The 24,307-nt window shown below is 37.7% G+C and overlaps 1 protein-coding gene across 2 annotated transcripts in view; it reads left to right on the forward strand.

Annotated features, from left to right (window-relative positions):
* Window positions 1–7,682: 7,682 nt before the first annotated feature.
* Window positions 7,683–24,307, forward strand: part of LOC139937966 (nitric oxide synthase-like protein) — a 145,347-nt gene continuing 128,722 nt past the window's right edge. For both annotated transcript variants that reach the window (XM_071933279.1, XM_071933280.1), the window contains exon 1: window positions 7,683–8,172. The gene's annotated coding sequence lies outside the window, so the exon portion shown is untranslated. The remainder of the gene's footprint in view (window positions 8,173–24,307) is intronic.

Below are 24,307 nucleotides of genomic sequence, written 5' to 3' on the forward strand. Positions count from 1 at the left end.
TTTGTTTTGAGTAATTACCAAACGTGTACCTTCCCTTTAATCATAAAATGAAGAAAGCGTGCTAGCGACTTCTGAATTTGTTCCGTGTTCTTTTCTACGATTCTCTAATTGTTGTGGTATTTGTAATGCAGTAAGATAATTTCACGAATGGTTTCCCGATTTGTTCTACTTGCCCGATTAGAATGAGACAGTTGTTCAATCACCATATTGAGTTCACAAGGTTTGTGATTGTTAGGTTTAAATGGCAGTCATCTTGTTTCTGTGACGATTAGAAATAGAAAAAGAAAATCATTATTGAGTTCATGGTTTGTGATTGGTAGGTCTAAATGGCGGTCATCTTGGTTTTGAAATGAAAACGAAATGGACAATTGAAAAATGAAAACGAAATAGACAATTGTATATGTATTTTAAAAAAAATTAGTTTTTCACCATTGAGTACAAGGTTCTTGATTGAATTGAGATGGAAATGGCAGCCATCTTGTTTTTGTTAACATCAAATTCAAATGCATTTATGCAAAGCGACTGAGTGTGGTCCCTCCATACTAAATGGCCGGCAAATGTGCTTTATTTTGCTAGCTGAGATTGGACGAAGAAGTACCTATGTCCACATAAATTGTCAAGAGTGTAAAACATCGTATGACGTCATAAGTGACGCAATGAATATTGACACGTGGTCTTTCAATGACTAAAACTGAAATTAACATGCCCGAATGATGTGCCTCTATAATTATACTACTAAGGTCGGCAAAGTGCTTTATTTTGCGGAGATTCATTTCCACGTAAATGCCAAGTGTAAAATTTGATATGACGTCATAGACTGACGTCATAAACTGGCACGTGGTCTATCAATGACTGAAACTGAAATTAACATGTAGTTATTGATTTGCATAATTCAGAATGACTGTCGACGTCACGATAGAAAGAAGATATAATCACATGGAGAAACCATGGATGAAGAAAATTCCATGAAGAAACTGGCCTGTTCATAGTGCAAGACCATGCCGTGATTTGAGGCTATTTGCCCGGGCCGGTTCGTCGACCACCTGCGGTAGGCGCGTCGAAGCGTAAAGTGATCACGGGGGCGATGATGTGGGGGATGTAAACATGACAAGATGTCATCATGTCACAGAGTGTGAAATCAATTTACCGTGGTATGAGTTAGGATAGTCCATATATTCATTCGGCCTATTGGGGGAATTCGATGAGTATCACGGGCATGGCTGAAGTAAGTGAGAATTATATTTGCACCCAGTAAATAAATTGTAATACGCCATGCTAACAGACGGATTAACCTACTCCAAAGTTATGTTACCCACCGTTAAAGGGTCTATGTAACTTTTGTAGAACAAAAAACACAATGTCCACAGATTTACACTAAACTTACACAGTTTGAAGATAATGATAGTAGAAAGCTTCCCTGGAAATATTACGTGCTGGGGTGCTGTAATTTTTGGGAAATGAGTAAATCAATGTCATGTAAATAATTTTCGACCCATTAGACGAAAATTATTATAATCATTTACAAACGTATTTTCATGACATTGTTTTACTCATTTCTCAAAAACTACAGCACCTCAGTAAGTAATATTTCCAGGGAAGCTTTCCACTATCATTATCTTCAAACTGTGTAAGTTTAGTGTAAATCTATGGACATTTTGAAAAGGTACCCAAATCCTTAAAATATGTTTGATGCAAATACAACTGCGTAGACCAATATTGTATTCTTCATTGGAATGCATTCTGTCGTGTACTCATGCTATATTTATTATAACATTTTGTTATGCCAAAGTGCCTTCATCGTGCATAATGTATCCGGGACTTCCGTTGACCTACCGCAACCCTGTACCTAAATGTACTACCCTGTACCCACTGCCACAAAATTTAGCTCCAAATCTAAATATATACTGCACTATCCTTGTATATTTTTTATGCAGCCGAATCCAGTTTCTAAATGTAGCCTGTACATCGTTTTGTTGTATAGTTGATTCATTTAGGCCCAGGCTATACGAGGTGCCTTTTTCAGTCTTTTCCAATTTATTGTTCACTATGTGCAAAGCTTCCCAATCACAACTTTTCTTATTTGAGGGAATGACAGCTTATAGATGAACACTTGCGACCCAAATGAAAACGAAGAACCTTTTGAAAATAAACAACTGTTTTGCAATTAGTCATGCAGGTCACTTTTGAGGTGCTTTCTCCATCAGCACCTCGCTGATATTACGCTGTTTTGTGGGTTCTCGCTGATATTACGCTGTTTTGTGGGTTAGTTGCTGCTGGCAATAACCCTGCAATAGCTAGTATCAAAACGGAAGCTTAAAGGAACACGTTGCCTTGGATCGGACGAGTTGGTCAAAACAAAAGCGTTTGTAACCGTTTTTTATAAAATGCATATGGTTGGAAAGATGTTTTAAAAGTAGAATACAATGATCCACACAAGTTTGCCTCGAAATTGCGTGGTTTTCCTTCTACTGTGCGAACTAACATGGTCGGTCATTTATGGGAGTCAAAATTTTGACCCCCATAAATGGCCGACGTGTTAGTCGACCGATCCAAGGCAACGTGTTCCTTTAACCTCAACATGAGTGCTCGGATACGAAGAAATAATATGTAACAGCCGAATTTCGAGAGTTGCAGTGTATGTCCATGAGTCGAGTATTTGTTTTATTGTTTGAAGTGTGTGACGCTTCCATTTAAGTAATTAAACTATCCACTAACTAATATACTTCTATATATTATCTTAATAGTTCTTAATGGCATGGCAATGGCCTTACAATGACCTAACTTGAGTAGGCTATTACAGATCATCCAATATATTTCTTGAAAAACGTCTGTACAAAAAGAACACAACAATATTAATTGGACCAGGCCCCTCTTAGAATGTAGACTAGTCCATTCTAGGGCATCAAGCAGTTGACTCCCACAGGTCATTGCACTTTAGAGAAATGACTTAATTAGTGATTATCTGCAATCATTAATTGGGCCTTACCTCATTTAGTAATAAACAATCAAATAATTGTTAGTAAAATAACACAAAGTCGCATTCTTTCCCGAAACAGTTCCAAGATGGCCGGTTAGACTTGACAAAGTCATCCTGCAATTTAGAGCTTTTCGAAAAGCAGGCATTCAGATGACATGAAACACAATAGTGTTTTTGTGAAACGTGCTTCCATTTAAACGCAAAAAACGCTCAATTATTAAAACAACACAAAGTCGCACCCTTTTCTGAACGTTTTTCCAAGGGGGCCGGTTAGACTTGACAAAGTCATCCAGCACTTCTAAGTCTCGCCAACTTTTCGTGAAATGAAACCCAATAGTTTTTTTGTGAAATCACAATTAAACCATTAACTCAATTAACAAGTTAGGAATCAAGAAATTAACCAGCGACTGAAGTATTGACAATTGAACTAGGAACTAAAAGGTCGGTACCACCGGGTAAAGTGACCGAGGGGATAATCACCCGGGCCGGTGGGGTTAGAGACGGCGTGGAGCCTCCATCTTCCCGTAGACGAAGTCAGTGTGTTTAGACGCTAGAAGCTAAGGAAGTACGGGCATGCGCGGTCCTACGTTGGTCTGTATTGCTAGGAACTTATCACAGTTTATCATCATCATCAGTTTTGCGAAAACATAGGATTAGTTTAAAGGGAAGGCATTGGATTTCTCCTTGTCCAACATTTCCACCGTGTTTCAAGAGTAGGTATACACATTCAAACCGGGAATCTATAACAAGAGGACAATAGGGTCCACGGTTCGGGAAAGGTCCTTGAAACGTGTACACTGATGGGAGCTGTTGCAAAAAAAGTTAGAATATAAACAAAAGAGGGACTTAGGAGGTCCTCGGTTGCAGGCGTATATACGCCTTTGGAAGTGTCGTGGCCGAGTGGTTCAGAGCACCGAATTGAAACTCTGGTGTTTCTGATCAGCAGAGTGTGGGTTCGAATCCCCAGCCGTGACACTTGTGTCCTTAAGCACGACACTTAACCATTACTTCTTCCTTCGGATGGGACGTAAAGCCGTTGGTCCCATGTGTTGTGTAGCGCATGTTAAAGAACCCAGTGGACTTCTCGAAAAGAGAAGGGGTTCGCCCCGGTGTTCCTGGCTGTGGCTGCTATTTGCGCCGTAGCACCTTGTAAACCCTTATAAGGTGCTAACTAATGGGTCTCAAAATTCATCACTGCAATACCTCTCTTTCTGAAAGTTTGTATATACTCAGCGCCTTGAGTACCTTGTTTGGTAGATACGTGCGCTATATAATACTTTGATATTAGTGTAAGCAAAGAAAGAGGAAGGTTATAAGAGTGAATGATAGAACATTCAATACAACTCCTTATGTTCTGTGATCTTTAAAGTGATCTTGTAAGAACTTGCCACTATCGCTTTTGAAGAGAACCCCGTGCCACTAGTAGTTCCAAAGTCTTAACACTAGCCTTGTCCTGGCTGAGCGGATGAGAGCACCAGACTCAAGATCTGGTGTTTCTTATCAGCATTGTGTGGGTTCGAGTCCCAGTCGTGACACTTGTATCATTTAGCAATACACCAAACCATTATTGATGCGTCCTTCGGATGGGACGTAAAGCCGTTGGTCCTGTGTGTTGTGTAATGCACGTAAAATAAAATAAGTGCACTTAATCTATAAAGAGAAGGGGTTCACCCTGGTTTGTTACGCAGCATATTGCGCCACAGCAACTTGTAAACCCGTTATTTTTCGGGTTCCACTATTTTGTCTTTCTTGTCGGGGAGAATTGGAGTCACAAGGGCCCAATTTCATAAAGCTGCTTAAGCACAAAAAAAGTAGCTAAGCGCATCAAAGTTATGCTTACCAGAATAAGATCACCGAAAAAAAATGCCATATCACAGGTACAATTAGTGATTGATATCCTGCTCATTTGTGCTTAACAGAAATTTGTTAAGCTATATTTTTTGCTTAGCGGTTCTATGAAATTGGGCACTGTGCTCACAACCCCACTGTGGTCACTTATTACAGTCGATGAAAAAAGACCTGGATGCTAATGTCTGATGATGAATTTGTATACTAGATTTTCAAAGATGGGCCCTTCGATTTTGAAGAAAAAAAATACAACTGTTTTGGTTTAATTACTTTTTTTTTTTTGGAGCAGACAATCTAAATTTAGTACATTCATGTTATTTTAACACATCCCTGTGCACTTTCAACACCTGTGCGAACCATTGGTTGGGATTATATGGAGTGGAAATTCAAGAATGATGAGTCGCTTAATCGTAACCAACCCACACCCAAGCCATATTTAAACCCCTCAACCTGATACGGAGCCCAAATAACGAGAGTTTAGTTTGATAACGACTTCTCTTTATGAAAAACGGCCATAGTGTCAATTCTTGACAAGGACACGCTGCTTGGCTGTTCATATCAAGTTTCGGAGAAAAGACACAATACAATATTTCGTCACTTCCATAAGAAGCACAAAGGGGAAACTGTAAAATGTGTTCGCTTCAAAAATTCATGGATATACCCTCCCATGGTATTGTTCATTTAAATATTATGTATAAACCTCAGCATTATTTGGAAAGTGTTAATTATTTAGTCTAACAAATCTGATTGGTATTCCACCCGAAAAGCATTCCCTATTCGTTTGAAAATTTACCTGGATTCTTTAAACTTCACCCTTGGTTAAAATCTTGACTTTTTAGTCGAATTCCAGAAACTATAAACATTTCCAGTGAGTGAGTTTTATTTTCTTTGTCATTAAAAGTGTCAATGGACGAGCAGTCAATTTGGGGCAGTCAGCAGCATTATTTGTTTGTTCTTGATCCGATTACAAGATTAGGGTCCAATGTAATCACATGGAGATAACAGGTGTGAGTTGGTAAAGAGGAAAAGGATGTATTATGCCGACCTCTTTCTTTAAGGGAGCTTTCCCGTAATGTGAACGTGCACATCAAACCCTGGTAAAAACCGTAAGCCTTTTTGTTCCACATCCCTAAAAAAATATCACTTATATTGGTGAGTTTACATGGTTCTTGTATGTAGTTTTCAGTGCAAGATAAATGAAGTTATACCATACCCACAATCAATGATGTGTTACATTCTGTATGACTATGACCAATGGGATTTGTATCAAGTCAGTACAAACTTCTGGGGGAAAATTAAGTAACTGCAACGAGACATTAGCAGTGGACGTACGTGCAATATTCTCATACCTCTTGGTTTAATATTATAAACACGCACAATATTGGCTGCCCAGTGTCTTCACATTAAAGACGCTCCTATTGTAAACATTATGACATGGTCTAAGCACAGACTCCTCTACCTGCCAGCAGACACTTCATCTAAAGAACAGACTAGAAACAATCAGTTTGCCAGTCATGTTTTTGGAGGGTCTTTACATTTTAAAGCTCTTCAGTCTTCCCGCTAATTGTAATGCGACACCGCGTCCTTTTGTCAAATCATGGACAGAACAGCCAAACCGTTGGGGGAAGACATACCCGACGGCTGTTTCATCTCGAAGAAAATTTCAGCGATGTGGTCAATTTTCTTTGGTTTTGTCGATTAAATGGTGTGAGGGAAAACTATGCTATAGAATTAACGGTGTCAATAATAGAAGTTTGATATTATTAGGCATTATCTCACCGGGCCAAATTTCATAGTGCTGCTTAAGCTGAAAATATTGCTTAAGAATTTTCTGATAAGCAGAAATGAGCAAGATACACCAGTCACAAATTGTGATTAATGACATGGTAGTTTGGCTGGTTGCTTTATTGTGGTAAGCATGATTTGAAACATCTACGCTTAGCTTCTTGTTGTGCTTAAACAGCTCTTTGAAATCGGGCCCTGATGGTCATAAACTTTGACCGAATTAAACATTACAAATTATTCGGTTCTGTTAATTAATTTTGATGTTGAGCTATAAAGAAAGTAAATTGAGGAGGGTTCATCAATTATTAGACTAGATTTACAACGGCCAAATGTGAGTATAGCATTCAAAATCGTGTTCGATAATTATATTATGACCAAGCTCAACATTTCTGCAAACTTTCAATGACAACAAAAACATCCCATTATTTGCTACTGTGTTTCCAACAAATTTAACGCTATTTTGTTCAACCTTTTTACAAACTTGGGTTGTGTTTGCTTTTCATTGGTGGCTTCCCATATTTGGGTTCAAACAAAATTCGGGCTGTGCCGTTGCAAGATGAATGTCTAGGCCCCCCGCCCCCTATATTGCTAATGAAAGGTTCTGAATTGGTGTCTTGACAGTTTCTCAAAAGATAAACCTCCCTGAAACAAACGAAGAAATGTTTCTTTCCTTCAAAATGTACAGCATAATTATACCGATATAAAGATAGTTGGGGCCTACTCCATAATTACCAAGCTTTTCCCCCTTTTTGTTTTACGACAATCATTTTAGTAAAATAATTTATTTTTAATCATGTAATTATTTAGTACCAATCACCATTCGTCGTATTTCTACAAGTAACCATATCTTTGTCGAGAAATAAATCGATTTTTAAATTAATCATGTCAGAGTTCGAAGAACACCCCTCTTAATTCCGCCAAGATCCAACCCCTGCCCCGCCCCCCATTCAACCTCCCATCTTCTAACCCATGGTGGATAGCGTCAATCACCTTGTGTCCCATGGTTGATATACCGTTAACAATTAATACGTCCATTCCTCATCGATTTGACGCACACCGACAGCGACCGGGAACAGCGAGCCAGTAACGGTACATCACTTCTCTAGACCGCCGTAGTGTTCGAGGTTTGTCAGGCATCTAGTTTCATTTCTGTCACGGTCACTGACAGAGTAAGTTCTTACTTTTGGACTTGAAGACTGGACGTGAAACCAGTGTTATTCTACATTGATTCAGCGAGAACCATCTTGACTTTAATACCAGCGCTGCACAACTTCCATTGACTTGGCACACCTGGTACGCTTATAGCGTAAACCAAAATAGTTGCATTGTGGTTAAAGTTTGGACGCAACATTCCTTGAATTGAATGGCTGGTGTTATACATTGAACAAAAGCCTCCGGAAGAGGTATGTTCTAAAAGGAACAAACAGTACCTGTATATATTGACTATTACTGTCTCCAGCCTCCACACGCGGCCATCTTTTGTTTTGATCTGTCATGCTGGATGCCATATCCAATTGAACGCCATTGATGCAGTTGTTTCTGTGAGGTGAACTTGAATAAAGGTATGTGCACATTTTTCTCCTTCACAATCCTGTTTGCTTTCAATGATAATAGTACTTTTGGTTGCTGTTAACTGCATCAATTAATTCTGTGTGCTTAAATGAATAAAATCTTAACCCACACAACTCTTTTTAAAGAGTTTTTTATAAGCCCGTAGTTTGCAATGTTAGGGTCCTGTCCCACACGGCAACTTGGAGGCAACCAACTGTGCATACAGAACCATTTTGGTAGCACATGAGTAATAGTACACTTCCCTACAAGTTTATGTTAACATTCAATAATATAAATGGGTTTTCTTCTTGGAAATTGTCTGGAACTGGTTGCTGTTAATTGCCTTGTGTATGGCCCTGAGGTGGTGGGAAATACTTCTGTGCATGAAATCTCCGAAAAGATTGCTGCGTCATAACTTTGTGCAACCCCTGGTGTCTTTAGAGCACTCGACATTGAACACGTTGAAATGCAGCACCGTGTTAACCTCTATTTCAATATTTTTGCAAACAAAAATGTCAAGTTTGTAATGAGAAGTTGTTTGTGTGAAACAATGTGGTAAAAGGTGGGCTGTTAGTTATCCATAAGCAAAACTTGTGCAACCCTGTTTATCTTCCGAGTTTTCAAAAATCAAACTTTTTGCAGGACCTCTATACTATTGTACACAAAATGTCAAGTTTGTAAAGAGACAAGAGGCGGCGAGGGACGGGGGGGGGGGGGGGGGACACAGCATATCAGATCCCCCCCCCCACTTTTTGATTGACTGTTTCATTAGAAATATGGAATAAAATGTAAAAATATACATCACATGACATGACATGTTTTAAACGATCAAGTATTACAACAATTACGCGTGAGGCCGTTGAATTTCGCCTGTTATAGGCCTACTTTATGTCTCCAAATGTGTAAATTAAAAACAAAAAACAAGGTGCTATCAATCAAAATATGTGAGACATTTTGCGTCAATTTAATGTTGGTTGGAAACAACATTGTCGTTGTGGTCTAATGATCAGTGAGCAAAACTTGTGTAACCCTGGTATATTTCGTGCTTTCAAAGTTAAAACTTTAAGCAGCAACCTGTTTACCTATATATATTGAAACTATTGCAATTAATGTCAAGTTTGACATTTTCTGTCAGGAAAATGTTGGCTGTGAACAATAATGTCGTTAAATGTTGGCTATATAGATTACCTGTGAGTAGTTAGTATTTGGTATACTCCGTATCGTTGACATTTAAAAACTTTAGGCAGCACCCTGTTGATCTCTTACTTCTTGATCTTTGCAAACAAATGCCAAATTTTAAATGAAAAATAGCGTTTTCTGATAGTTAAGTTGACTGTGAACATTTGTCGTGTAGGCGTGGACGAAGAAGCAGTTTTTGTACCACCGTACTGTTGTGTTTCTGTACAAATGGTTAAATGTGTTTCTTTCACAAATTTATATCTGGAACAAAAAGTCGCATCCCCTTAAGGTGATCCCCTGGCTGCCGCTCCCAAGGTTGTATCGTAATTTGGGTGTGATCCCTGGCTACACGGCAGTTAACGACTGTATGGCAATATTGACAAAATAGGGACACCGCAATATAGGGCTAGATAGCTCAGTTGGTAGAGCGCCGGCACAATAATCGGGAGGTCGTTGATTCAAATCCCACTCTTTTCAAAATTTACCCAGTCAGTTTCCCTTGTGGTATATATTGATATCTTTAATAATATGTAAAATAAGTGTATTATTTAAAACCTTATACAGTAAGGCACCACCTCGGTTGCAATTTTGTCATCTTGGCCCTCGAACCTTCTCTACTCCATAAAGTGTGCAATCATTTCATCAAAATCTGTACACGAAACAATTTCATGATTTGCGAGAAAGTAATACAAATGGAGCATTTTTTGCGACTTCATTCCTCTGCATCTACATTAGGCTATTGTATTATGCAGTATGGGCCCGAGTCAAGAGTACATGCTGTGAAAAAACCAGTAATAAGCTTGCTAGGGCACGTAAGTAGGATTTGAATGTGTTTGACTAGCTCAAAAGTACAGAACTATACACTGAACTATGTCTCGTTTATTTACATGGACCTCGAACATGCTAGGAAATTCTCATATATATAGACGTGCGTTGTGTTACCAAAAAGAAATTAATACAGGGGACGAATATTAAAGACACTGGACACCATTGGTAATTGTCAAAGACCAGTCTTCTCACTTTGTGTTTCTCAACATTATGCACAAAATAACAAGCATGTGAAAATTTGAACTCAATTGGTCGTCGAAGTTGCGAGATATGAAAAGAAAAAACCCTTGTCACACGAAGTTGTGTGCATTTAGATGCTTGATTTCGAGACCTCAAAATCCAATTCTAAGGTCTCCCCATTGCTCATTACCAAGTAAGGTTTTAGATGTTAATAATTATTTTGAGTAATTACCAATAGTGGTATGTGCCATTAAGTTTATATTTATATAGGATTAAAGACACAGGACACTATTGGTAATTGTCAAAGACTAGTCTTCACAGTTGGTATATCTCAACATACATGCACAAAATAACAAACCTGTGGAAAATTTAGCTCAATCGGTCGTCGAAGTTGCGAGATTTTAATGAAAGAAAAAACACCCTTGTCGCACCATGGTCACACGAAGTTGTGTGGTTTCAGATGCTTGATTTCGAGACCTCAAATTCTTAATCCGAGGTCTCGAAATCAAATTCGTGGAAAATTGCTTCTTTCTCGAGAACTACGTCACGTCAGAGGGATCCGTTTCTCACAAGTTTTATACCATCCAATTACAGCTCCCCAATGCTCATTACCAAGTAAGGTTTTATGCTAATTGAGTAATAACCATTAGTGTCCTGTGCCTTAAAGTGTATATTTATATAGGATTAAAACAAACTGTTCCGAAAACGCGGATATATAATTTCCCTTGAAGATTTCTTTAGCCAAACAAACCAAGTAAACTTCATTATACCAACTGGTAACTCTGCAAACTGCAGCCTGTAGCCATCTCTCAATGTGGTCATATCATGTTTTGCCATGTTGCGTTCGCATGCAGCCTTGGCATAGATCTTTGCATCAGACAAAATATCTAATTAAAAAAAACAAAAAAACTGAGGAATGCCATAGAGAAATGTTGGTAGGCAAAACAAAAAAGCTACCGTATTAAGGGACTGTATGCCTTTAGTTAAAGGCACTGGACACATTTGGTAATTGTCAAAGACCAGTATTCTCACTTGGTGTATCTCAAACATATGCATCAAATAACAAACCTGTGAATACATTACTCTCAATACTAGCACTGGACACAGTCATGACAGTTGGTAATTTGTCAAAGACCAGGGCCCAATTTCATAGAGCTGCTAAGCACAAAAAATTGCATAGCATGTTTTTTTCTGCCTTGATAAAAACAGGATTACCAACCAAATTGCCACGTGGTTTTCAGGATAAGCAAACAACAGCAGAATACCTGTAACAAGCAATATGCAACAAATGGAAATTTGGTTGGTAATCCTGTTTATACCACTGGAAGTAATTTCATGCTAAGCAAATTTTTGTGCTAAGCAGCTCTATGAAATTGGGCCCAATATTCTCACTTTGTGTATCCAAACATATGCATAAAAAGGCAAGTGATCTGTCATAATTTGGACTCGATTGGGCATCGAAGTTGCAAGAGAATAATGAAAGAAAAAACACCCGTGTTCCACAGGTTTGTGTGCTTTCAGATGCACAATAAAAGGCTTCAGCTGAAGTATTTTATTATTTGAGTGAGAAATTCTTTTTTTCCCTCAAAACTACGTTATTTCAGAGGGAGCCGTTTCTCACAATGTTTTATACTATCAACAGCTATCCATTGCTTGTTGCCAAGTAAGGTTTTATGCTAATAAATATTTCGAGTAATTACCAATAGTGTCCAGTGCCTTTAAACCAAATTATGAAACGTAATTAGCGAGGCTTTGAACAGATTACTCGGATCGTTAATGGCGCGGAAATGTCGCAAGGTTGCCGACTTACTGGAGACAATACAATTCATTACGAATTTGAAGCTTTTTATTAAAGACTATTTTTAAAACAACATTTTTTGTATCGATCAAAGAAAGCAACAGGCGTACTCATTAATAAATGTCAACATATATAATGGAAGTGTAAATATACTTTAAAGCGTAATTTATAACCTAGAATTGGCGTCTATAGTAATTTATAAAGTTTGCAAAACAGAAAAATTGCTTTCAAAATTAAATAAAGGTATAATGTATACAAATAAGAAACACAGACACATGTATGAAACGATTTACTATTTATTTATTTATTTACTTATTTACTTATTTATTTATTTATATGGTTTTTGCCAAAGCATAACTCATAAACTAGATATGGCGCTTAATTTATATAGTTTGCAAAGCAGAACATATTGCTCTCCTTCGTAGGTTCATGTCACGCTCTAGCCTTTTGTTGTATGTTGGTAGCTCAGTTGACGGGGCAAGTGAGAAGACTGGTCTTTGTCAACTACCAATAGTGTCCACATAGTCATTTTGTGTATGTTGGTAGCTCAGTTGATGAGGCATGGCGCGTTAATACAGATGGTCGTTGGTTCAAGTCACACTGTAGTAATTTTTCGTATGATTTTTGCTTAGTTGGTTAGGAGACGGAACGTTAATACGGAGGTTGTAGGTTCCAGTCCCATTCTAGTCAATTTTTGTATGTTGTTTGTTTAGTTGGTGGGGAGATGGAACGTTACTCCAGCGGTCGTAGGTTCAAGTCACCCTTTACCTTTGCTGTGTTGGTTACTTAGTTGATGGGGTGACGATACGTTAATATGGGGGTCCTAGGTTCTAGTCACGCTCGAGTCAATATTTGTCTTTGTTTGACCCCAAATTTACTATCTTGGTAACCAGCCGTCGATTTTTCATAGAGTTAGGACTCGTCTTATCTCGAGTTAGGACGAGTAACTCTTCCTAAATTAGGATTAATCTTAAGGTCCGCATGCTACAGTGCAGGGTTGGGACTCGTCCTAAGTCCTAAGATTAGTCTTAGTTAGGAAGAGTTTGGTGAAATCAAACCCAATTTGTTGAAACGTTTAGTGCAAATCTGGACCTTTTAGGTCTTAGATTAGCCCTTCAATCATTCTGATTCCCTGTCACAAATGATGAGTGTACCAATATAACTCAAAGCACTTACAAATTGGGTGAACCATTTCAGTTGATTATCGTCATTTAACTTGATTGTTCATGGTTTGCAATATCGCCTGTGTATGATAATTGTACTTAAAGGCAGTGGACACTATCGGCAATTGTCAACGACTAGCCCTCACAGTTGGTGTATCTCTACATATGCATAAAATAACAAACCTGTGAAAATTTGAGCTCAATCGGTCATCGAACTTGCGAGATAATAATGAAAGAAAAAATACCCTAGTCACACGAAGTTGTGTGCGGTTAGATGGTTGATTTCGAGACCTCAAGTTCTAAATCTGAGGTCTCGAAATCAAATTCGTGGAAAATTACTTCTTTCTCGAAAACTATGGCACTTCAGAGGGAGCCGTTTCTCACAATGTTTTATACCATCAACCTCTCCCCATTACTCATCACCAAGAAAGGTGTTATGCTAATAATTATTTTGAGTAATCACCAATAGTGTCTACTGCCTTTAACTGGATTGTTCATGGTTTGCAATATCGCCTGTGTATGATAATTGTACTTAAACTCCCTCCACTTCAATTCTCTGGAGTTGTATTAAAGAAATTCTCCTAAACGTACACAACGGGGTGGGGAGGAAGTGGATAAGTTTGAGAGAAAATTACGCCACACGTACGTTCTTGTCCCACAGAGACACTGACTCCTAAAAACTCCTTGTTTATACACGCTCATCAGTATTAAAAGGCATGCATGTCAATGTATAATCCATAGACTCACGTAAAACATATATAAGCTATCTTGAGCTGCCCGGGGCCTAGTGATGTTACAATCCCCATAGGGCTACAGTTCATTTTGTTTGGGAAGCCATGTCATTCGTCATGTAGTATAAGCCTATATATATTTCTAGGACAAATCCCCCCATAATTTTGTGGAAACGGGATTGATCTTTGGTCGAGTTTGCTTTTGTAAAAGTCGTGCAGAAACATGATAATAGTGGTGTCTTTGCTCGTCTTCCACCTCTAGGAAGGACCCCGGTTCGAATCACGCCCGGGCACTAGGAAAACACTACATTTTCCCCTAGATTTCACCAAACCGTGGGGAAATTTTGATGGGAGGTTTGTCGTATGTTGTATTGATTGATAACTTGTGATAAATTAAATTATATTAAAAATGCTCCTTTCCCATTTGGAGAAATAACTGAGCGTCACTTAAAGACATCGGACACTATAAGTAATTGTCAAAGACCAGTCTTCTCACTTGGTGCATCCCAACATATGCATAAAATACCAAACCTGTGAAAATTTGAGCTCAATTGGTTGTCGAAGTTGCTAGATAATAATGAAAGAAAAAACACCCTTGTCACACGAAGTTGTGTGCTTTCAGATGCTTGATCTCGAGACCTCAAAATCTAATTCTGAGGTCTCGAAATCAAATTCATGGAAAATTACTTCTTTCTCGAAAACTACAGAGGGAGCCGTGTCTCACAATGTTTTATACTATCAACCTCTCCACATTACTCATTACCAAGTAAGGGTTTATGCTAATAATTGTTTTGAGTAATTACCAATAATGTCCACTGCCTTTAAAGCTTGGTATACAAACTTTTTTCCGTAACCTCGTTGACCTATAGCTTTTTTTTAAATGGGTTAAGTTTATAACATTCTACTAAATATCACGTTGATTTTTGTTTTGTCTTGTTGCCTTTGCTGTGGTGTGTTGTTGGTCTTTGTGCGTGGGTTCGTTCGTGAGCCAAAATGTTACAATTTCGTTGGACAATTCATAACCTTTCTTAATAACCAGTAAATACTAACATGATTTTACGTTTCTGCTTTTGATCCCAATACAACAATTGGCAAAATGCCACACACAATAATTTGATCATCGTGCTCTCAACAAAACCTTTGGATTCTGTCTCTTTTTTAACGAATGGCTTGTTCACTTTCAAAAGCCATTTCATTTGAAAGAAGAACAATCAAACAAATTATGGTTTATAATAAACTTCGGTGGCCATTTTGTTTGTTGATAAAGTGTGCAGAGTAACGTGCAAGCAGTTGAAACGTACCTCATTGAACAATGGTAATACATTTCGTTGAAGGCAAATTGACAAAACAAAATAGAAATGTTTCGTGTCTGAATTATGTTCGTACTCATTCGGCCATTCACGCTATGTTGAACCCCTCTATATTTGTCATGTATCTTTGAGATGTGCACGTTGGTCAAACTGTAATGGGGAAACGTCACAAACGGTATGCCTTTGCCACATAAGCTACCACATTGTAGGATATTGTTTTTGTGTGTTGAATAATACAATTTTGATCTACAGGCAAAGTTTGATAAGCCGCTCTTAGGAACACGTTGTCTTGGATCGATCGAGTTGGTCTTTGAAAAGCGTTTGTAACCGTTTCTTATAAAAAGAATATGATTAGAAAGACATTTTAAAAGTAGAATATAATGATCCACAAAAGTATTACTCGAAATTGCGTGGTTTTCCTTTTACCTCGTCGACTAACACGGTCGGCCATTTATGGAAGTCAAATTTTTGACTTTTCAAACAAACACGTATCTTTTTGAAAAACTCCTCATCGAAATAAGTCCAAAACACACCAATATTCTCTGGTGTATTAAATTAACTTAATGATATTGATATGATTAATTTTTTATATCACAACAAATCCTTCTTATATAAGTATGGTTAAGAAGAGTGCTTTACGTGGTATGCTAGTTCAAATCTTAAAGAAACACGTTGCCTTGGATCGGTCGAGTTGGTCTTTAAAAAGCGTTGTAACCGTTTGTTATAAAATGCATATGATTAGAAAGATATTTTAAAAGTGGAATATAATAATCCACACAAGTATCACTCAAAATTGCGTGGTTATCCTTTTACCTCGTCGACTAACGCGGTCATCCATTTATGGGAGTCAAATATTTGACTCCCATAAATGGCCGACCGTGGCCGACCGTGTTAGTTCGCAAATTCAAGAACATGTCTTTTTCAAAAACTCCTCATCGAAATGAGTCCAAAACACACCAATATTCCCTGGTGTATTAAATTAATTTAATGATATGATATGATACGCTAGTTCAGACCTTACCCAGTCCCTTTCGACAGTACGTGTATTTCCGCCATCTGCCATAATGCCTAGACCTTTCTTGGTCTTTGAAGTCATGAAAGTGCAATCCTATTATTTGGTGTGGTGCTCCCACAGTGAAATAATCCGGAAATGGTAAAAACATTAATCAGAATAATCTTAAGGTAGGATAGTGTTTTGGAGATCAAAAATCTATAAGTGAAATGTGTAGTGAATGTTACATACCTCATATATATTCTCCTCTAATCTGATTGGTTAAAAATGGAGTCATGGAAATAGCTGTGCCCCCTTTTTTATCAATATGACGTCATGCCCAGGGCATAGTCAATTCGACTGTGCCCGCCCAGAAAATAAGGGTCGCAAATAGGTCGCTCGTGTGTACTGTGTAGGAGAAACATCAAAGTGTCACAATGTGGATACAACAAAATCAATATTTACATCGTAGGTATTAAAAATAACCATAATTTCTACCAGCACACGTTCATTTGTGTTAAAGCCATTATACACTTTCGGAACAGGAAAAAAAAAAAGTTTACAAATAACTTCAGGGTTTACAGAAGGTAATGGTAAAAGACTTCTCTTGAAATATTGTTCCATGAAATGCTTTACTTTTTGAGAAAACATTTAAACAATTATCAATTCTCGACATCGGAAATTACGGATTATAGTAAACACACGTCATGACACGGCGAAACGTGTGGAAACAAGGGTGGGTTTTCCCGTTATTTTCTCCCGACTCCGATGACCAATTGAGCTTAAACTTTCACAGGTTTGTTATTTTATATATAAGTTGTGGTACACGAAGTGTGGGCCTTTGGACAAACTGTTTACCGAAAGTGTCCAATGGCTCTAATTTAACGCCATAATAATCCATAATAATGTTAATTGTTATTATCTCCTGGGTGTCTATGTGTGACACCTATTGAGTCAGTTTGAACACCTCATTGTATATAATGCACTAAGTTTATACAAATCAGAACAAAACATTATCATTGCACTGTCTGTTACACATAAGTCATCGAACTGAAATCTTATATGTATTTATGACATCGATAGTTACTCTACAGCATAATGATCAACGTCACGCGAGAAATTATACATTATATTGTCTGGAAAATGCATTTGACGTATACTTTGCGAGTCCTTTTATTGAAATGTGATATGTACTTATGAAGTGAACTGAAAGCCACGTCGTTTGTGTGTGCAATGTGTAGTGATTTTAAACACAATACGCATTCGTTTGTGTTTGCATTGTGTAGTGATTTTAAATACAATACGCATTCGTGTTACAAGCAGGCACAATATATTTCTGGGTTGAACTTGACAGTTGTATTCTTATAAACTCGTGATGTCTTAATCCTGACACGAATTTGTGTATAATTATGAATGCATTAAAAATGAGTAGGTTAGAACGCCGTAGCTTTCGATCCAAACCGCCAGAGGCATAAACAAGTACAAACAAATACATATCCATTTATAGATAAAAGCTGAGCAAAGGATAAGGGAAGGGATCCAGAAAAGCGGGAAAAATTGCAGCCAATCGAACTTTTTATTTTAAAACACTTGTAAATATAAATTGAACTGATTCGTGAAACGTAAGGACCCTGTCAATTGGCAGACGCCATAGATTTGTGCACAAAATAAAACGCACTTGCCGCGTATATAAACCCATCGCACTGGCCGCCATCGTTCATGAAACGGGCACGTGTGAAAGGCTATCATTGACCGAGAGTCATGCGCAGCGCTTAGCGTGCACGTTTCCCTTGTTCGTCATCTAAGATGGCGGTCAATGACGTCATGTGCAGTTATGCATCAGATCACGCAACCATCCACTAAAAAAACGTGTCAATAGTGTCAGTACACACTCCAAGAAGGGTGGGAAAGGTGTCTGACCCTCTCATGACGTCATTTGTACAGGGCGCCCTTGTCTAAAGATCAAAGAAGGGAGAATTGTTGGCTCTGAAAAAGAAAGACACGCTTATTGGCTCACGCTCTGCGCCGCACGTACAAGTTTTCTATTGTTTCGTCATCGTATTAACTTTAAGATGGCGGCGTGTTGACGTCATTACATAAACGCCCCCTCCTCCCTCAAGAACGCAAACAAAGCACTAGATTACACGGTTTTATGACTTTGTTCATGAGCAATGTTCTCTCCATGCAGCCAGACCATTAAATCACACAATTAATTAGTAAGACCCCACTTATTGATTTTGCCATATGAAGAATCCGCCAAGTGACATATTTGTTTACGTTTATAACTTTTGAATAATTACTTTCGTTTATGATAATTTTGTCTATATCAAAAACAAATACAACCTACGTGTTATGGGGTGAATTGCATTTATAGACATATTTGGTGAATGGTGAATCTTTCTTAAAGGTTCAAATATTAACTTAAAAACTGACGTTGGTAACGAGCATTGTAGAGCTGTTGTTAGTATAAAACATGGTGAGAAACGGCTCTCTCTGAAGTAGCATAGATTTTGAGAAGGAGGTAATTTCTCACTAAAATATTCTAGCTAGAAGTCTTTTATTCCCTCTCTGAAAACACACAAACTCGTCCAACAAGGGTGTTTTTTCTCTCATCATTTTCTCGCAACTTCGATGACCAATTTAGCCCAAATTTTCACAGGCTTGTTATTTTATGCTTATCTTGGGATACCACCAAGTGAGCAGACTGGTCTTTGACAATTACCAAACGTGAGCCTTCCCTTTAACTTTAAAATCAGCGATATTTGGGAGGTAACTATAGTATTAATAGTATAGGTCTAAGCTCGCGTAAATTCATCGCCTAATGGAGGATTGTTGGGCCTGAAAAGCGCCGTTGTTCTTTCGACGTTGTGGATACTCAGCTCGTTTTGGGAAATATTGGTACGCTCGAATGTTATGATTATATTGTATATTATTTGTATAGTTGTGTTGTGTAATGGTGTACTTTCCCTTCAACCAAAGACCATAATCTCGTTTCGATCTTAAAATCTAAACTGGCATAATTTTACCAATATAAACCACAAGGGAAACTGACTGGGTAAATTTTGAAATGATTTTTGGGGTTGAACAAAGAATTGACTAGAGATAGGTGTCGAACCAACGACCTCCGGATTAACGTGCCGGCGCTCTATCAACTGAGCGATCTAGCGGTATGCTCGCGGTGACTCTATTTTGTCAATACCTTTGTTCGGGGTGCCAGTCAGAAGCCATACAACCGTTAACTGCCGTGTAGCCAGGGATCACACCCAAATTACGGTACACCTGGGAAGCGGCAGACAGGGGATCACCTAAAGGGGATGCGCCTTTTTAGTTTCAGATATATAAACCACAAGGGAAACTGACTGGGTAAATTTTGAACTGATTTTTGGGGTTGAACAAAGAATTGACTAGAGTGGGATTCGAACCAACGACCTCCGGATTACCGTGCCGGCGCTCTACCAAGCATAATTTTTTGATAGCTCCAACAAAAGGTTAAGTTTGCCAGCTCTGTCTTGCACACACTCGGCAGACACTCATTGTGAGCACTTGAATATACTATTGTCAAATATTGGTGAAAATACTGTGTGGACGTGTGTAAGTCCACATAGTGTTTGAAGAACCTACACTGTGTGGACGGCTTTTGTTCTCGAGTATACTTGGTATGTTCTTCTACACTTTTGCCGAATGTCGTGGAAAAGCTATCTCCTCACATGAAAGGGATAACTCGTATCTATTCCTTCAAAACACGAAGCGCAAACTTCTCATACTTTGTGGGATCAGGGTTCGCCTGAAGGGTCTATGTAGTTTTACACTATTACAGATTTACACTCAACTTACACAGTTTGAGGATAATGATGGTAGAAAACTTCCCTGAAAATATTACTTGCTGGGGTGTTGTAGTTTTTGAGAAATGAGTAAAACAGTGTCATGAAAATAATTTTCGTCTCGGTGATCATGAGACGAAAATTATTTTAGCATGTAAAAACGTATTTTCATGACATTGTTACAATCACTTCTCAAAAACTACAGCACCTTAGCAACTTATACTTTAAGGTACGCTTTCTACTATCATTATCTTCAAACTGTGTAAGTTTGATGTAAAACTGTGGACATTGTGTTTTGTGTTACACCAAGTACCCAAATCCTTTGAATTACTAAGGTCTAGTTCTATAGTATATATTATAAACTTAAGGCTAGTCCCAAATTAAAGTCTAGTCTAACTCTTTGTGAAATCCACCCGGACCGCTTTATTCTTGAAAAATGATTCATTGAACGAATTTGATGAATCACCTTTCATCTTTCAAGCCCACACAAATACACAAGAAGAAAAAACTCAATCATTCTAACAACAGAAAGTAGAGTATTTGGTGAGAAGCATCAGAATGATTCTAAGAACAAATTTGATTATTAATCAACTTTCATTTTCCCCAGCCCAAACAAGAAAACCAAATCTTATTCTTACAATGGAAAACTAGAGTATTCGTTTGGAGAACCCCATTTTTGATTACATTTAAAGAGCACATTTTGACTGATAAACTTCCAGTTTTTAATTTGGAAGAATTGAGGAACGTGGACTCTATGTTGGCGTCATTTTCTTCTAAAGCGGGTCCTTGAGTTCATTTTTGACGGTACCACTGCCGAGGATAGACGGGTCTCTGAAGAGTCTTGAACGGGCAGGTGGGCCAACTGAACCGGGTGGGATAGGCCCTCATCCTCGGTAGGAATTGACGGAGACTAATTATATAATATAACCTTGGCGTAGAACAGTGACAGTGAAAGAAATGGATGAGGGTTCCTCTTGCCGTCTTAAATCGGCATGTCATGGTAGTGGAAAATCCGTGGGAGTGATAAACATACCCTGTTGTTTGTTTTACGAACAGCACCTCCACGTTAACTTGGCTAGGCTTACGGGAGTGTCGTTCTGGGGTATTTTTCACAATGGAACCATACATGGACCCCACGACTTAATTCTTTGTTCAACCTCGACCCCACAAGAGAATTACTTTAGAAAGGGGAATAATAGAAAAATAGAAGGACCCCACCAACCAGATCCGTTAGGTTGTGTGCACCTCTTCCCGGCCCCACCCAGAAAAATACCCGTAACATTGCTTCGACGTTTGTTCAGATTACATTTTCAAAAGTTTGCTTTAGAAGTGCATATTTAGGTAATTGTTCTTAATATTTAAAAATACAAAAAAAAACTTCATTTGCCCACCGAACAAGGCTTAAAACCACTCTCTGTAACAAGCTTCAAGAAAGTAAATATTTAAGATAAAAAATAACTCATGGGAGCTAAAGGTAGGAATTTGTCTTTTTCTGAAAACGGTTTAGATTGTAGGATGCAGGGAATTATGCACCATGCCAGGCAAGGTGTTTAAAAGAGGTGAAGTAGTTAAATAAATATATAGGATTTGAGGCATTGCATGGTGAGGTAGGACGTTGATTTTGAGACCTCAGATTTAGAATTTGAGGTCTTGAAATCAAGCATCTGAACGCACACAACTTCGTGTGACAAGGGTGTTTTTTCTTTCATTATTATCTCGCAACTTCGACGACTGAATGAGCTCACATTTTCACAGGTTTGTTATTTTATGCATATGTTGAGATACAGCCTATGAGAAGACTGGTCTTTGGCAATTACCAATAGTGTCCACTGTCTTTAATTAAGATAGTTTGCGTTACATAATGAGTTCAAACATGCAGAAACTTACACGGTGTGTAGCCCAAGGCATATAACCAACTTATTTTAAATGATACCCAAGATAAAAATAATTACATTATTTAATTGGGCCTGTGTTTGGCCGAGGTCAAAACGTGTACTCAGAATGAGTGAATGGGATTTCTAGATTGGTAAAAATACATGCAGTCTATTGTGGTTTAGTTTCGAAGTTAATTATTAAACTAGCCACACAGTGGCCTTACTTGTACCTTTTTTTTTACTGATAGCCAGGCCGACACGTGTGCCCGTACGACCTAGGGAGTGGCCACCAGCTGGGGGCAGTATTTAAAAGGCTTTTAATTAATTTGACATTAATTAAGGGCAGTTATTTTTTTGTGCAAGAAATCATCGCGTGCTATTTGGACTAGCACGGCCTAGTGCATTCAAAGGACAGTGCCCCGTGGCTATTTTTACTTAAACGTCTATAAGGGCATAATAATACATACTGCTTTGTTATTACAAGCGAAATCGCAAAATCTTTAATGCATTCTGTGTTTAAGAGACCTCAATGGCTGTAATTAAATAAGTCAAATTTAACTTGAATTATAGGACAATGGTTACGAGTGACATTAGAAGTAGTGCACTGTTTTGCATATGCATCTAACAATACTCGTTGTGTAGACAGTAATCAGTGTGGGTGTTATTATGTATACATACTTTGAGACTTAAAGGGGGTGCAGAACATGTAAGCGTGGATCACTGGTCACCGACTTGCACATAATTTACTTGGCATATAACATTGCCCCCCCCCCTTCGACAGTAATAAATTACCGACTAAATAACTATGTACCAAAACACGAAACAAATTGTCTATTAAAATATCCAGTATAACTGCTATAAATCGCTTGTATAGTGTAGCTTTACGGTGCACTTCACAAACTATTGCTTTTATTAAGAACATAATTATTAACTACTCCAATATTTACGGGGGTTTTGTTTTTCATTGTAAGATCATCTTAATGTTATCAAAGAGATGATTAATGTGTTTGAAAAAAAATCACCAAAACCGAGAGGTCTAAATCATAACAAATCACTAAAAATTTAAGGCTATAAATTATGTTGGTATATTTTCAAAATCACAAAAGCCTATCGGCCTATGGTTATAAGATAATATTTTGATATAACTTATAATTTAATGAGTTTCATGTTCTTATTGTTTTGCTGTAGAAACATGCTAAATTCCGTTTAGTTTAGCCACAAATAAAACATGCGGAGAAACAAACAAAAACGAAAATCTTTTCTTGTTTAAAATACAGACAATTAAAAATGTAAACTCTTTCGAAAAATTGATCGATGGCGATGATCTCTTCGTTCGAAATAAATCTTCGCTTTTTCAATTTATTACCTCTTAGATTACACAAAACTGAGCTTTTCTCAACAACTGGGGTCATCATTTACATTTCTGAGTGAAAGGCAATATGTGTTCTGATTTCGACATTAAACAGAAAAATTTTCGACAACGGGGAATTAATTTGCAATGCGATACAGTGTGAGGTTCTATAACCTTGTACAATGTCTTTGACAATCTGGCGATGACTGACAGTTGAGCCAAAAATGACGAATTGTGAAATATTGTTAAAAACATATGTTGGTACGTAGGCCTATGTATATTTTTTGGATACTGGTATTTTCAATCAATAGTAGAAAGCTTTGACATTTTTTAACTTGTAAAAAAAAATTCTAAAGTATTTTATCAAGAAAGTAGGGCACACAGATGATGAAAAGGGAGTCCCCATGTTAATTCCCTTTGTTTATTTTTTTTTAGGGCAAGTTAAATGAAATACATCTAAAGTTCAATTCTGTTTTTGTAAATTTTATTTATTTGTTTGTTGGGTTGTATCAATGAACTGTCAGTGTTAAATTCATTACGTGATTCATGAACAAATACGTAAATATATAACATATTATGGGAGTTTTGAGGCATCGAAAGCGATCAATGTATATGTTTGCTGTTTTGTTTTTGTATTTATTATTTATTTATTTGTTTTATTTACTTGTCTATTACTAATATTTTGCTCTTTAAACGTGTATTTCGTTTTTGTTTGTTTCTCCTGTTTTCCCCTAGTCTGTTCACTCCACCAAACTGAAATTGAATATAAATATTAGTCACAGGCTCCCAATGCTATGACATAGCGTTATCATAAACTACAATTATCACGAAGAAGATGGCCAGAGCACAATTATTATTCCTTTATCATAAACAATCATCGACTTCATCATAAGAGTCAATCTGTTTTGTGTTGTGTCCTT

Source organism: Asterias amurensis, chromosome 6 (assembly GCF_032118995.1).
Source record: "Asterias amurensis chromosome 6, ASM3211899v1".
Lineage (NCBI taxonomy): Eukaryota > Metazoa > Echinodermata > Asteroidea > Forcipulatida > Asteriidae > Asterias > Asterias amurensis.